Here is a 17182-nt window from a genome sequence, read left to right as displayed (position 1 = left end):
GAACGAAAAGAAAGATATTTGCTCTAAAGAAGACATTTACGCCATCAACCTACTCGAGCAGGGGACAAAGAGAGTCACAGTCGGCGGAGTGATGAGATACGCAACTCCACTCCTGAGGCGAGAGGGAATGCCCACCTTTCACGCAAAGAAAGACGCCACGGAGCGCTATCTACTGAACACAGAGCGGCGCCTAGCCAAAGACCCCGCTCAAGAGAGTGTGTACCGAGCTGAGATTGAGAAGCTAATCACAGCGGGACACGTAACAAAGATTGACATTAAAGAGGCCGATCAGACGACCGAATCATGGTACGTGCCGCATCACAAGGTCCATCACAACGGCAAGGATCGCATTGTGTTTAACTGCAGCTACCAGATCGGATCCCAAAATCTGAATAAAGAGCTCTTGCCCGGCCCCACACTCGGCCCCTCCCTACTAGGCGTGCTACTGCGCTTCCGCCAGGACAAGGTGGCTATAAGCGGGGATATCAAAGGGATGTTCTTGCAGGTGAGACTAGTAGAGGAGGACAAGCCTCTGCTACGGTTCCTATGGAGAGAGATCGGAGATGAGAACCCATCCATCTACCAGTGGGAAGTACTCCCCTTCGGAACCACATGCAGCCCGTGCTGTGCTACCTTTGCACTACAGAAACACGTCACAGAGGACCCAGCAGCAGATGAAGAGGTCCAACACAGTGTGAAGAACAGTTTCTACGTGGACAACTGTTTACAAAGCGTCTCGACTCAAGAAGAAGCCGAGGCTCTCCTAATCAAGTTACGCGCCTCCCTAATCAAAGGCGGCTTTGATCTCAGGCAGTGGGCCAGCAGTGACCCGCACGTATTGCGCAGCCTCTCCTCCGCGGACAAGGCTGCCAGCAGCGAGACCTGGATGGCGACAATCCCAGGAGAAGCCCAAGAAATGACACTAGGACTAGTCTGGCGCTTCAAAACAGACTCGCTCCACTATAGACACAAACCCTTGGCTCCAGAGCAGGGAAGGTCGGCGGCGATACCGACCACCAGACGGAGTGTGTACAGAACACTCGCCAGACAATATGACCCGTTGGGATGTATTCTACCTTACACCACCAGGGCAAAGATGATTGTACGAGCACTATGGGACAAGGACCAGGGCTGGGACGACCCAATACCCGCACACCTTGCCTCAACATGGAGAGAGTGGGAGACGGAACTCCGCTCACTCCCAGGTGTCAATATACGCCGCAGCTACTTCCCATCCACAGTGAGGCCAGAGACATGCGAGATTGAGCTACACGTCTTCAGCGACGCCTCCGAAGTAGCCTACGGTTCGGTGGCCTATTTGCGTGCCCAAGAGATGGGAGGAAAGATACACACTGCTTTCATCCTGGCCCGCTCAAGAATAGCCCCACGTAAGCAACAATCTATCCCACGTCTAGAGCTCTGCGCAGCCCTCGCAGGAGCGCATCTAGCCACGTTAATCCAACGTGAACTCACCATTCCGGTGCATAGAACAATCTTGTGGTCAGATTCCACGACAGTACTCACATGGATCAAGTCTGATTCATGCAGGTACAAGGTCTTCGTGGGAGTCAGAGTCACCGAGATTCAAGAATTAACAGAAGAAGCAAGCTGGCGGTATGTGGACACCAAACACAACCCAGCTGACGTCATCACCCGGGGAATGTCTCTGGATGACCTAACCCGTCGCAACATCTACAGTGACGGACTAGCATTCCTCAAGCTCCCGGAAGGAGATTGGCCTACGCCCACCCCGAGGGAAGCAAGTAATGAGGAGGCTGAGAACAAGAAGCCTATGTTCTGTGGACTGAGCACTGTCGCCTCCACAGACCCCAACATAGATGACTGCATTACCCTAGAGAGTGCGCAACAAAGAACATTCCTGCGGCACCACCCAGAGATTCAGTCCACCACTGACATGTCAGCAGCTGACTACGAAGAAGCAGAACTTCTTCTACTACAGCGAGCCCAGAGAGACTCGTTCCCCGATGAGCTAGACTGTCTACAGGGAGGAAACCCCGTCCCATCAGACAGCAGACTGATTCACCTGGCACCAGAGAGTGACGCCCATAATCTCATCAGAGTGGGTGGTCGCTTGCGGAGAGCCCCCGATCTACCAGATGACATTAAGCACCCGATCGTCTTGAACAGCCGACACAAGGTCACAGAGCTGATCATAAAGAAATACGACGAGGATGTACACCACGCAGGAGCAGAGAGAGTCTTCGCGGAGATCAGACGTCGTTATTGGATATTGCAAGGGAGAGAAGCAGTACGGCGCTTCCAGCGAACCTGTCTAGACTGCCGTAAGTGGCGCGCGCAGCCCAGCATACCACGGATGGCTGACTTACCCCCCTGTCGCCTCCGAATCGGCGACAAGCCATTCCACTCCACAGGCATGGACTGCTTTGGCCCGTTGTATATAAAGAGAGGAAGAGGCACCGAGAAGCGGTGGGGTATTGTATTCAAATGCATGACCACCAGAGCGATACATATCGAGCTCCTTCCGACCATGAGCACAGACTCATTCCTTATGGCCTTCCGGAGATTCACATCACGGAAAGGAAAACCGTCTACATTGTTGTCTGATCACGGGACCAACTTCAAAGGCGGAGAAAGAGAGCTGAGAGAGAGCTTCCAAGCTATGGGCCCAGAACTTAAGACCCACCTCGCTCCAGCCCAGATTGACTTCCAGTTTAATCCCCCGAACGCACCCCACTTCGGTGGAACCTGGGAACGAGAAGTACGTTCTATAAAGACAGCCCTGTACGCCGTACTCGGAGCCCAGACTGTGGCGGAGGAAGTCCTAATGACAGTCCTCACGGAGATCGAGGGAGTATTGAACTCAAAGCCCCTCGGTTACGTCTCCAGTGATGTAGCAGATGTCGACCCAGTCACCCCCAACACACTCCTAATGGGGCGGCTGGACCCCGCGCTACCCCAGACAATGTACAGGCCTGAAGAAGCGAACGGCCGAAGAATGTGGAGGTACAGCCAAGTACTAGCTGACAAGTTTTGGAGCAGCTTCCTACTTCACTACCTACCGTCTCTACAGACCCGCCAGAAGTGGGTAAAAGAGAGAGACAATTTGACAGAAGGAACAGTCGTCATGATTATTGACCAATCACTACCCAGAGCTATGTGGCCGGCTGGCCGCGTAAGCAAAGTGATCACCGGTGCCGATGGCAAGGTCCGAGCAGCTGAAGTACTCGTCCAAGGGCGCACCTACACACGTCCCGTGGCGAGGCTCATAGAACTGCCCCGACTCCCAGATACTATCGATGATGACCATGACCCTATGACTTTGTGAGTTGACTGACCCTTACAGCGGACCTTGAGTGGTAGACAGTGCGGTTAATCTGTCTCTGTTTAGCTAATTAGGTGGGACTAATTAGGGGGCGGCTGTTGTGAAGGATCAGATTAAACCGAATATGTATATTTATTTATATATATTTAACTGTATTTGTATATCGTTTGATATCCCCTGTATATTCCTTGTACAATATGCATTGAATATCCCCGTTTCTACTAAACAGCCCATAATAGTTTCATTCTACCATTGGACGAGAACCTGGCGCCAGGTTGCCATACCCCTAGGTCCAAGTTCAATCGTGCCGCCTAACATGTCGAGGCAACCCCCGGTTCCGCGCAGTAATATGTCGGGCGAAATACGAATGGTACTATTTGTTCATAGCGCATATATATATGGCGCCAGTAAAGTAGAACTTTCTTTTAGTCCAGTTCTTTACCCTCCAACAGAGTGACAGACGCAAAGCCTCCCCACGACGCACGTGCGGTGTAGTAAGGCCTACTTGGCCCAGAATAGGCATTGAGATATCGTGTAGATTAATAATTGAATGGTCATAGTTTGGCACCATACCGTCGAGTTGGACGTATTCTATTAAGCGAATAATAGTCTATTTATGTATGGTGCATCGTTCGGTTAGAGTTCTAAAGTTATCAGTACCCCCCATCGTTCCTGACGTTATCTGGACGCTTAACCAGGCTGGTCAGACCCCTAGTGGTGATTGCATCCGAGGAGCTCCGGGCCAAGAGCGACTGGACCTGTATATTGGATTACTCTACCCGGACGACGGCGAGCCTTCCACGGCTTGGATTATGCTTTGTGTGCTTTGATTATTCCATGGATAAAGGCCAACACTGCGGAGTGTTGGAATTACCCCCCGGAGAGGACTCCAGGTGAGACGGCGCTCTACACGTGAGGTCGCCTCACGTCTCTCCGTTGTGGACCGGCAGATACCGTCCACAGAGGGTCCAGCTGTATTCGTCTGCGGTCCGAGGTTCTGTGGGCACCGTGTCCAAGACTTTGGATTCTCCCAAGACACCGTCGGCCAGATGGGATACCGCCAGCGGCTTCTCTAACCCCCCCCCTCCTACTGTCTTACAACCAGCGGGACCCCCCCCCCCCCCTTAGTGTATCCAGCTATAATCATTTAAGTACCATCGCTATCGTTTCCTAAATATTCCAGGTTGTATACTTACTCCCTGCGCAACCAGAGATTGGACATTCAATGTTGATTTACCTACGAATACTCATTTGCCATAAAAGTGCATATTCCATATTTCAAATCATAAATGTAATTAAGTGATCGTTGTATACACCCTTTGCTGTATTAAACCTTCGATTTGGTACATTTGTGTGGATTCGTTTCATCAGGTGGGAAAGTGTTCATCATACTTATATCTTGTACTGGGTGGCCAGAAGTTAAAGTACATGAGGTAGTGGTATTAAATATCATATCTAACAATACAGTCAGGGAATTGTACCCCTCAGTTACATTTATTGTATAGTATTTTTTTATGTTTCTCTTTTATGACCCTTTTTATTTTATTACTGCACCTTAACCCTTTGGTTGCCGAAAACGTAGACCTACGTTTCTGTGGCCCAGCGGTTGAGTGCCGGAAACGTAGATCTACGTTTCTGTGTTGTTTTTCCTTTTTTTCCGATATTAATATCCTATTCCATGTCACCGAGCTGTATTTTGCATGGAAAAGGCATATTGGGAAAGTGCAGTACCGGCCAGATCCTGGTAGTGGCGCTGTCTCGAGAATGCAGTAACCCTTGTTGCAGACCTGGTGTCACACTGTTTACACTCCGGGTGGACTTTTCTGTTAGCCTGAAGCGAGGGCTTCACCAGATGGCATGGAATACTTTTTGGGATGCCGGATTCATTATGCTGTATAGCGTTATGGCGTGTGGCAAATGGACTTAGGATCTACCAGATGGCGATCAAATGATTGGGAAATTCTTTTTGGAATCCAACCGGCCAAAGGTAAGGGCAATTTGACGTCAATTTCAGCTTGATCGTGCAAGGATTTCATCACCCCCCCCCCCCCCCCCCTGCACGCATTCATGATGGAACATAATACCGATCATATGCATTTGGATTTTTAACTGTAGCGTGTGTAGGGACGAAACGCCAATGGATTTAACGTTATTAGCATTGCGCCTTATAAATAGCCTCAGAGGAATTATCCCAGATCATTCCGATATAACACTCATATTCACCACGGTATAAAACGGGAACGTATTGATGGAAAAAATATTTCTTTATGGCATATTGAATGGAAGGTTCATACTGTCAATTGACAATGATATTGGATCCATAGCTATAATATAAAATATAGGTTTAGCTCTACAAACAAGGTGACCGATTACATGGGGTTAATGGGTGGCATGAGCCTATGCACTTCCTGGAAGGGGCGTGGCACTCAATGTGTTAAGTTTGAGCCCCAAATCTCGTTGTATGCAAATATAATGACAATAAAATAAAGTAATCTAATCTAATCTAAATAATGGTATAGTAAAACTCTATTATGTGTATATATGGTTAATAATGGTATAGTAAAACTCTATTTGGTAAACCTCCCAGCTCTATGTTTACACCATCAGCACGGGTGAACAATGATGAAACAAATAAATAGTAATTCAGCTATAAGGAAGAAAGAAACTCTACAAAAAAGCACCTTGTTGTTAGTATTAGGCTATTTTCTATTTTGTTGATGATTCATGAATACAACAGGTAAGGTGACACATGCAGCATTTAAACTCGTTGGTTGGTTGGTTGTTTGGTTGATCCACAAAATCACCCACCCTCTAGTAACCACTGTTTTCGCCCTAGGAGGTTGACATTTTGCAGTGTGTGTGTCTCCATGCAAATTGGCTAAAAGGGGCAGTGGCAATTCCAAATGGATTCACAGAAAGATTGTTCATGACCCAAAGGACAGCTGATTAACTCACTTGCCAAAAAAAAGCGGGTGTGGCAGTGGGAGTGGCCTAGACCAAAAAGGTGCATAACTTCTAAAAAGATTCACATAACATAGCCAAACTTTGTGGAAGGCTTGATTTGATCATTGGGCAAGCTCTCTCACTCACTCACACGCTCGCACGCAGAGTAATGAAGAGTGCAGGGGAAATCAAGCGCAATTCACAAGCATTGGAATGCATTCACACACACACAACACACACACACACGCCCCATTGTGTGCGTGTGTGTGTGTGTTAGAGTATGAGGCAATGAGAACACTCTACTGCTCACTCATCTCACCTTATATCAGTTATTGTGTTGAAGTATGGGGGAATACTTATGGGACAAATATAAAACCATTATATAAACTACAGAAGAGGGCTGTACGAATCACACATAAAGTGAGTTATCGAGAACACACAAATATATTATTTATTAAATCTAGAATAATTAAACTTGAAGACATGGTTAAGTTTCAAACAATGTTAATTATGTTTAGGGCAAGAAATAATACACTGCCAGAAAAACTACAAAATCTTTTTCATTTAGAAAGTGAGTTTAGTAGGAGAAAATGTATGGAAAAGTTATGGAATTCTCTCCATAGCGAGCTTAAGGGATGTAACAGTGTTTATCAATTCAAAAAAATTTATAAAAAAAAAATATTTAGTCAGTATGAAAATCAAAATGTGATCTGAATAGTGAGATCTTTTTTTTTCTCTTCTCTTTCTTTTCTTTTTTATTCTTTATCAGTATTATTATTATTTAAAATGTTCTTGTTAAACTGTGGATTGTGTTTCTTTTATAATGGTATAAATGATTATTTGTGTAAATAAGGTTATACGCCGACCATTAAGAAAATACATGTTAGTTTAGGAATAAGGGGCAGGTAATTATAAGATTTATTCTTCTTCCTGCTCCTTTTGTCCATGGAATGGCTATTTATGATTTTTTAATGAAGAAACTATGATTGTATTATTCCATGTGGCAAATAAAAACTCTGAACTGAACTGAACTGAACTGAACTGTTGTGTGTGTGTGAATGCATTCCAATGCTTGTGAATTGTGCTGGATTTCCCCTGCACTCTTCATTACTCTGGTTTCTTGCTACATTGCTAGTACATGGAGGTCACTTAGAATACAGCTACACTTATTCTAAGTTGCTCTGGCTAAGAGTGCCAGCTATTAACACTTGTCACTTTCTATTCTATATATACTCGTTATTGCCCGCCATCTCTTGAGTGCCAATAACAAGTATACTATTTAACTTTTTTTCGACTTTAGTATTCTATACACTCTCACGGACCTCTGTGTTATCATTGGAACTCATTCTGCAACCCCGAGAGTGCAATGCCGGCCGAATCCTGCTAGGTGGCAGTATCGCCTACCCTTTGAAACCTTATTTCACACTGTGTGTTACATTTTATATGATCCGGGCGGAGAATTTGAACCCCGACAAGTGAAACGGTTAATTCGAGCAACTTGGAACGCGTTTAGCACACTTGATGCATATTTTGTGCCATTTCAATTTGAATATTCATTTTGGGATACCTCCTAGTAAAGGTAAGGACTATATGACATCAAGCCTACTTTGATCCAACAATGATTTCACATCGATCGCATTCATGATGAAACATAATACCTATTATATACCTTTGATTTGGAAATAGTAACGTGTCCAGGCGAGCAACGTGAAAGCCTTTAGCAAAATTCACATAGCGCTCCATAACGCAGCTTCCAGGAATTAGGCCGGATCACTCTGAAACTATACAATATTCACCACAGGATAACACGCGAACATATACATGAAAGAATTAACTCTTTTTTACATGTTGAACAAGAGATAGTGACTGTCAAATGAGCCATAGTATTGTCTCCATCCAGCTATAATATAGAATATAGATATAGCTCTGCAAACATTGCGACGCACAGTGAAAATGCCTATCTTTTAGCATGGCCCATTGACTACAGGATGAGGATAATAGCTGGCGCTGAATGAGTTAATGTACAGTGTTGTGAATGATGGTAAATATCAATAACACTGTAAAACAACTTAGAAGTAATACTCAACATCATCTCTGTGGGATCACAATTCAATGGGATAGGTTTGGTTATTGCCTTGAGAGTTTAGCTAAAGTGGTGGCTTCTCTCCTCTCACACCTGTGTCTGTCAGTCGTGTGATGCAGATGAAGCCTACAGAGAAAACTGTGAAAACCACAATAGATTTGACACATTTTGACGTGTCAAAAGATAAACATTGTAGCTGTAACGACGAGTAACATTAACCCTTGTGTGGTGTTCAGGTCTGTGGGACCCGTTTTCAATGTTTACCAAAAGAGAAATGATACAAAGAATATCATTGGCTCATTTTAATGCGAATAACTTGTAAAATAACACGTTTTCATTGAGTGCACCGCCCCTCCCCCCTACACATTTATATTACATTCGTGGACAATGTTGAAATTGTAGGTGAAAACAAGTAAATGATGGGGGGAAAATTTACAAAAAGGTTCACTGTGTACCTTCACCTTATTTCATTTATATATTTCAAAATAAACATGATTTATTCCATTCATGTCTTGATTATAATGGATCACAAACAAATTTCTTGTATTGATAAATGTGATCTAGCAGAGGTAAATGGGAGACATCTGTTAAGTATTTTACATGAATAGTTATGGCTTTATTGGTTTAAAATCCCAACAATGTTTTTGTCAGGAACATTGGGTGACAAAAATGTAAACACCACACAGGGGTTAAAGGGATAGTTCAGATTTTGGAGCCCTAGTCCTATTTATTTATTTATTTTTTACATAGCTGTTTATTGATTCTGAATCTGAATCTGAATCTGAATTGGTCTTTTCTCAGCACAATCCATCCTGTTCATCATACTAGCTCTAGCTGAGTGCTTTCAGTGTACAGTGGCTGGTGGGCACAGACATTAGCATTCTACCCACTTCTCTCCTTGCCTCCTTCTCAAAACAAGTCACCTTGGACCGTCTCCTCTAGTGGGTATAGATAAGTGGTCACCATGGAAGCCACTGTAGACTGCTGTGATTATTATAAATCTTTTTTCTTTTCTTACATTTTCCTCTCTCGTTTACACCAGTGCATTCTCACACCAACCACGCTGCAAAGTGCTGCTGACAACAACACGATTCTCCTCTCTGTGACGCAAATGTGTTCTCTTATCTCAAGAGATCAGTTTGAGGGTTCTATTTCGATACACCCTGTGACCTGTGCGGTGTGTTCGTATAGACTTACAGACCACAAGTTAATTTAAGCAAACACCCACCATAGCAGAGGCTGAGGTGCTACAGGCAGGAGGGTCAAACTACCAATCATATACTGACAAGTGTGCTAGACTAGAGCCTGCTGACCTAGACTAGAGCCTGCTGACCTAGACTAGAGCCTGCTGACCTAGACTAGACTAGAGCCTGCTGACCTAGACTAGAGCCTGCTGACCTAGACTAGAGCCTGCTGACCTAGACTAGACTAGAGCCTGCTGACCTAGACTAGACTAGAGCCTGCTGACCTAGACTAGAGCCTGCTGACCTAGACTAGAGCCTGCTGACCTAGACTAGACTAGAGCCTGCTGACCTAGACTAGAGCCTGCTGACCTAGACTAGAGCCTGCTGACCTAGACTAGACTAGAGCCTGCTGACCTAGACTAGACTAGAGCCTGCTGACCTAGACTAGACTAGAGCCTGCTGACCTAGACTAGACTAGAGCCTGCTGACCTAGACTGGAGCCTGCTGACCTAGACTAGAGCCTGCTGACCTAGACTAGACTAGAGCCTGCTGACCTAGACTGGAGCCTGCTGACCTAGACTAGAGCCTGCTGACCTAGACTGGAGCCTGCTGACCTAGACTAGACTAGAGCCTGCTGACCTAGACTAGAGCCTGCTGACCTAGACTAGAGCCTGCTGACCTAGACTAGAGCCTGCTGACCTAGACTAGACTAGAGCCTGCTGACCTAGACTAGACTAGAGCCTGCTGACCTAGACTAGACTAGAGCCTGCTGACCTAGACTAGACTAGAGCCTGCTGACCTAGACTAGAGCCTGCTGACCTAGACTAGACTAGAGCCTGCTGACCTAGACTAGAGCCTGCTGACCTAGACTGGAGCCTGCTGACCTAGACTAGAGCCTGCTGACCTAGACTGGAGCCTGCTGACCTAGACTAGACTAGAGCCTGCTGACCTAGACTAGAGCCTGCTGACCTAGACTAGACTAGAGCCTGCTGACCTAGACTAGACTAGAGCCTGCTGACCTAGACTAGAGCCTGCTGACCTAGACTGGAGCCTGCTGACCTAGACTAGAGCCTGCTGACCTAGACTAGAGCCTGCTGACCTAGACTAGACTAGAGCCTGCTGACCTAGACTGGAGCCTGCTGACCTAGACTAGAGCCTGCTGACCTAGACTAGAGCCTGCTGACCTAGACTAGACTAGAGCCTGCTGACCTAGACTAGAGCCTGCTGACCTAGACTAGAGCCTGCTGACCTAGACTAGACTAGAGCCTGCTGACCTAGACTGGAGCCTGCTGACCTAGACTAGAGCCTGCTGACCTAGACTAGAGCCTGCTGACCTAGACTAGACTAGAGCCTGCTGACCTAGACTAGAGCCTGCTGACCTAGACTAGACTAGAGCCTGCTGACCTAGACTAGACTAGAGCCTGCTGACCTAGACTAGAGCCTGCTGACCTAGACTGGAGCCTGCTGACCTAGACTAGAGCCTGCTGACCTAGACTGGAGCCTGCTGACCTAGACTAGACTAGAGCCTGCTGACCTAGACTAGACTAGAGCCTGCTGACCTAGACTAGACTAGAGCCTGCTGACCTAGACTAGAGCCTGCTGACCTAGACTAGACTAGAGCCTGCTGACCTAGACTAGACTAGAGCCTGCTGACCTAGACTAGACTAGAGCCTGCTGACCTAGACTAGACTAGAGCCTGCTGACCTAGACTGGAGCCTGCTGACCTAGACTAGAGCCTGCTGACCTAGACTAGACTAGAGCCTGCTGACCTAGACTGGAGCCTGCTGACCTAGACTAGAGCCTGCTGACCTAGACTGGAGCCTGCTGACCTAGACTAGACTAGAGCATGCTGACCTAGACTAGAGCCTGCTGACCTAGACTAGAGCCTGCTGACCTAGACTAGAGCCTGCTGACCTAGACTAGACTAGAGCCTGCTGACCTAGACTAGACTAGAGCCTGCTGACCTAGACTAGACTAGAGCCTGCTGACCTAGACTAGACTAGAGCCTGCTGACCTAGACTAGAGCCTGCTGACCTAGACTAGACTAGAGCCTGCTGACCTAGACTAGAGCCTGCTGACCTAGACTGGAGCCTGCTGACCTAGACTAGAGCCTGCTGACCTAGACTGGAGCCTGCTGACCTAGACTAGACTAGAGCCTGCTGACCTAGACTAGACTAGAGCCTGCTGACCTAGACTAGAGCCTGCTGACCTAGACTAGACTAGAGCCTGCTGACCTAGACTAGACTAGAGCCTGCTGACCTAGACTAGAGCCTGCTGACCTAGACTGGAGCCTGCTGACCTAGACTAGAGCCTGCTGACCTAGACTAGACTAGAGCCTGCTGACCTAGACTAGACTAGAGCCTGCTGACCTAGACTAGAGCCTGCTGACCTAGACTAGACTAGAGCCTGCTGACCTAGACTAGACTAGAGCCTGCTGACCTAGACTAGAGCCTGCTGACCTAGACTGGAGCCTGCTGACCTAGACTAGAGCCTGCTGACCTAGACTGGAGCCTGCTGACCTAGACTAGAGCCTGCTGACCTAGACTAGAGCCTGCTGACCTAGACTAGACTAGAGCCTGCTGACCTAGACTAGACTAGAGCCTGCTGACCTAGACTAGAGCCTGCTGACCTAGACTAGACTAGAGCCTGCTGACCTAGACTAGAGCCTGCTGACCTAGACTAGAGCCTGCTGACCTAGACTGGAGCCTGCTGACATAGACTAGAGCCTGCTGACCTAGACTAGAGCCTGCTGACCTAGACTAGACTAGAGCCTGCTGACCTAGACTGGAGCCTGCTGACCTAGACTAGAGCCTGCTGACCTAGACTGGAGCCTGCTGACCTAGACTAGAGCCTGCTGACCTAGACTAGAGCCTGCTGACCTAGACTAGACTAGAGCCTGCTGACCTAGACTAGAGCCTGCTGACCTAGACTAGACTAGAGCCTGCTGACCTAGACTAGACTAGAGCCTGCTGACCTAGACTAGAGCCTGCTGACCTAGACTGGAGCCTGCTGACCTAGACTAGAGCCTGCTGACCTAGACTGGAGCCTGCTGACCTAGACTAGACTAGAGCCTGCTGACCTAGACTAGACTAGAGCCTGCTGACCTAGACTAGACTAGAGCCTGCTGACCTAGACTAGAGCCTGCTGACCTAGACTAGACTAGAGCCTGCTGACCTAGACTAGACTAGAGCCTGCTGACCTAGACTAGAGCCTGCTGACCTAGACTAGACTAGAGCCTGCTGACCTAGACTAGACTAGAGCCTGCTGACCTAGACTAGAGCCTGCTGACCTAGACTAGAGCCTGCTGACCTAGACTAGAGCCTGCTGACCTAGACTAGACTAGAGCCTGCTGACCTAGACTAGACTAGAGCCTGCTGACCTAGACTAGACTAGAGCCTGCTGACCTAGACTAGACTAGAGCCTGCTGACCTAGACTAGAGCCTGCTGACCTAGACTAGAGCCTGCTGACCTAGACTAGAGCCTGCTGACCTAGACTAGAGCCTGCTGACCTAGACTAGACTAGAGCCTGCTGACCTAGACTGGAGCCTGCTGACCTAGACTAGAGCCTGCTGACCTAGACTGGAGCCTGCTGACCTAGACTAGACTAGAGCCTGCTGACCTAGACTAGACTAGAGCCTGCTGACCTAGACTAGACTAGAGCCTGCTGACCTAGACTGGAGCCTGCTGACCTAGACTAGACTAGAGCCTGCTGACCTAGACTAGACTAGAGCCTGCTGACCTAGACTGGAGCCTGCTGACCTAGACTAGACTAGAGCCTGCTGACCTAGACTAGAGCCTGCTGACCTAGACTAGACTAGAGCCTGCTGACCTAGACTAGACTAGAGCCTGCTGACCTAGACTAGACTAGAGCCTGCTGACCTAGACTAGACTAGAGCCTGCTGACCTAGACTAGACTAGAGCCTGCTGACCTAGACTAGAGCCTGCTGACCTAGACTAGACTAGAGCCTGCTGACCTAGACTGGAGCCTGCTGACCTAGACTAGAGCCTGCTGACCTAGACTAGACTAGAGCCTGCTGACCTAGACTAGACTAGAGCCTGCTGACCTAGACTAGAGCCTGCTGACCTAGACTGGAGCCTGCTGACCTAGACTAGACTAGAGCCTGCTGACCTAGACTAGAGCCTGCTGACCTAGACTGGAGCCTGCTCACCTAGACTAGACTAGAGCCTGCTGACCTAGACTAGAGCCTGCTGACCTAGACTAGAGCCTGCTGACCTAGACTAGAGCCTGCTGACCTAGACTAGAGCCTGCTGACCTAGACTAGAGCCTGCTGACCTAGACTAGAGCCTGCTGACCTAGACTAGACTAGAGCCTGCTGACCTAGACTAGACTAGAGCCTGCTGACCTAGACTAGACTAGAGCCTGCTGACCTAGACTGGAGCCTGCTGACCTAGACTAGACTAGAGCCTGCTGACCTAGACTAGAGCCTGCTGACCTAGACTAGACTAGAGCCTGCTGACCTAGACTAGACTAGAGCCTGCTGACCTAGACTAGAGCCTGCTGACCTAGACTAGACTAGAGCCTGCTGACCTAGACTAGACTAGAGCCTGCTGACCTAGACTAGACTAGAGCCTGCTGACCTAGACTAGAGCCTGCTGACCTAGACTAGAGCCTGCTGACCTAGACTAGACTAGAGCCTGCTGACCTAGACTAGAGCCTGCTGACCTAGACTAGACTAGAGCCTGCTGACCTAGACTGGAGCCTGCTGACCTAGACTAGACTAGAGCCTGCTGACCTAGACTAGAGCCTGCTGACCTAGACTAGACTAGAGCCTGCTGACCTAGACTAGAGCATGCTGACCTAGACTAGACTAGAGCCTGCTGACCTAGACTAGAGCCTGCTGACCTAGACTAGACTAGAGCCTGCTGACCTAGACTAGAGCCTGCTGACCTAGACTAGACTAGAGCCTGCTGACCTAGACTAGACTAGAGCCTGCTGACCTAGACTAGAGCCTGCTGACCTAGACTAGACTAGAGCCTGCTGACCTAGACTAGAGCCTGCTGACCTAGACTAGACTAGAGCCTGCTGACCTAGACTAGAGCCTGCTGACCTAGACTAGACTAGAGCCTGCTGACCTAGACTAGACTAGAGCCTGCTGACCTAGACTAGACTAGAGCCTGCTGACCTAGACTAGACTAGAGCCTGCTGACCTAGACTAGAGCCTGCTGACCTAGACTAGACTAGAGCCTGCTGACCTAGACTAGACTAGAGCCTGCTGACCTAGACTAGACTAGAGCCTGCTGACCTAGACTAGAGCCTGCTGACCTAGACTAGAGCCTGCTGACCTAGACTAGAGCCTGCTGACCTAGACCAGGGGTTCCCAAACTTTTCAGGCCAGGGCCCAGAAAATAAGGCGTCAGAGAGCACAATGCACATCGTCTGTCTTTTTTTTTTTTTTTTTTTTTGCCAGGCGACCGATTTTTTAAGCCAAATATCACTTCAATCCTATTAAGTTAGTTCAAGTTAGTTATTCATTTATATGTGCTATTTATGAGAGGGCTAACTTGTTGCAAAATAATAATGCTAATAATAATAGCCTCATTAAAATACTATTGTTGCTTCGGTTGTTTTCAGTGTTTTATGTGCATAATCTGTTATTTAGTTTGAAATGTTCGTTGAAATAAGTAGATTTTTCGTTTTTGTTTATTTATTAAGTTAATATAAAACCATATAGTCACATTTTAGAATACAATAGAATCGAATTTTAGAATACAACTAGAAACACTGTCCTGGCCTGCTTCTAAGTTCAGTGGCAAAAAAAAAAAATTAAAATTAAAAAATTAATTTATTTTTTTTATTTTTTATTTTTTTTAATCATCTCGCGGCCCACCCGTGGCTGCTCGCGGCCCACCTTTGGGTCGCGACCCCGACTTTGGGAACCACTGACCTAGACTAGACTAGAGCCTGCTGACCTAGACTAGAGCCTGCTGACCTAGACTAGAGCCTGCTGACCTAGACTAGACTAGAGCCTGCTGACCTAGACTAGAGCCTGCTGACCTAGACTAGAGCCTGCTGACCTAGACTAGACTAGAGCCTGCTGACCTAGACTAGAGCCTGCTGACCTAGACTAGACTGGAGCCTGCTGACCTAGACTAGAGCCTGCTGACCTAGACTAGACTAGAGCCTGCTGACCTAGACTAGACTAGAGCCTGCTGACCTAGACTAGAGCCTGCTGACCTAGACTAGAGCCTGCTGACCTAGACTAGAGCCTGCTGACCTAGACTAGACTAGAGCCTGCTGACCTAGACTAGAGCCTGCTGACCTAGACTAGACTGGAGCCTGCTGACCTAGACTAGAGCCTGCTGACCTAGACTAGACTAGAGCCTGCTGACCTAGACTAGACTAGAGCCTGCTGACCTAGACTAGACTAGAGCCTGCTGACCTAGACTAGAGCCTGCTGACCTAGACTAGAGCCTGCTGACCTAGACTAGACTAGAGCCTGCTGACCTAGACTAGAGCCTGCTGACCTAGACTAGACTGGAGCCTGCTGACCTAGACTAGACTAGAGCCTGCTGACCTAGACTAGAGCCTGCTGACCTAGACTAGAGCCTGCTGACCTAGACTAGAGCCTGCTGACCTAGACTAGACTGGAGCCTGCTGACCTAGACTAGACTAGAGCCTGCTGACCTAGACTAGACTAGAGCCTGCTGACCTAGACTAGAGCCTGCTGACCTAGACTAGAGCCTGCTGACCTAGACTAGAGCCTGCTGACCTAGACTAGAGCCTGCTGACCTAGACTAGACTGGAGCCTGCTGACCTAGACTAGAGCCTGCTGACCTAGACTAGACTAGAGCCTGCTGACCTAGACTAGAGCCTGCTGACCTAGACTAGACTGGAGCCTGCTGACCTAGACTAGAGCCTGCTGACCTAGACTAGACTAGAGCCTGCTGACCTAGACTAGACTGGAGCCTGCTGACCTAGACTAGACTAGAGCCTGCTGACCTAGACTAGAGCCTGCTGACCTAGACTAGACTAGAGCCTGCTGACCTAGACTAGAGCCTGCTGACCTAGACTAGAGCCTGCTGACCTAGACTAGAGCCTGCTGACCTAGACTAGAGCCTGCTGACCTAGACTAGACTAGAGCCTGCTGACCTAGACTGGAGCCTGCTGACCTAGACTAGACTAGAGCCTGCTGACCTAGACTGGAGCCTGCTGACCTAGACTAGACTAGAGCCTGCTGACCTAGACTAGACTAGAGCCTGCTGACCTAGACTAGACTAGAGCCTGCTGACCTAGACTAGACTAGAGCCTGCTGACCTAGACTAGACTGGAGCCTGCTGACCTAGACTAGACTAGAGCCTGCTGACCTAGACTAGAGCCTGCTGACCTAGACTAGAGCCTGCTGACCTAGACTAGAGCCTGCTGACCTAGACTAGACTAGAGCCTGCTGACCTAGACTAGAGCCTGCTGACCTAGACTAGAGCCTGCTGACCTAGACTAGACTAGAGCCTGCTGACCTAGACTAGACTAGAGCCTGCTGACCTAGACTAGAGCCTGCTGACCTAGACTAGAGCCTGCTGACCTAGACTAGACTAGAGCCTGCTGACCTAGACTAGACTAGAGCCTGCTGACCTAGACTAGAGCCTGCTGACCTAGACTAGAGCCTGCTGACCTAGACTAGACTAGAGCCTGCTGACCTAGACTAGAGC

General features: G+C 48.2%; 1 protein-coding gene across 1 annotated transcript in view; it reads right to left on the bottom strand.

The window, feature by feature from the left end:
• LOC311240592 (myocardin-related transcription factor A-like) overlaps positions 1-17182 on the bottom strand; it is a gene marked incomplete at both ends in the record, with an annotated part of 144281 nt that overhangs the window by 80354 nt on the left and 46745 nt on the right. The gene's annotated exons all lie outside the window — the stretch shown is intronic.

Source organism: Notolepis coatsorum (genome assembly GCF_963971535.1).
Source record: "Notolepis coatsorum genome assembly, chromosome: 14".
NCBI classification, from domain to species: domain Eukaryota; kingdom Metazoa; phylum Chordata; class Actinopteri; order Aulopiformes; family Paralepididae; genus Notolepis; species Notolepis coatsorum.
Note: the sequence above shows the minus strand (reverse complement) of the source record. Positions and strands in the feature narration are given on the sequence as shown.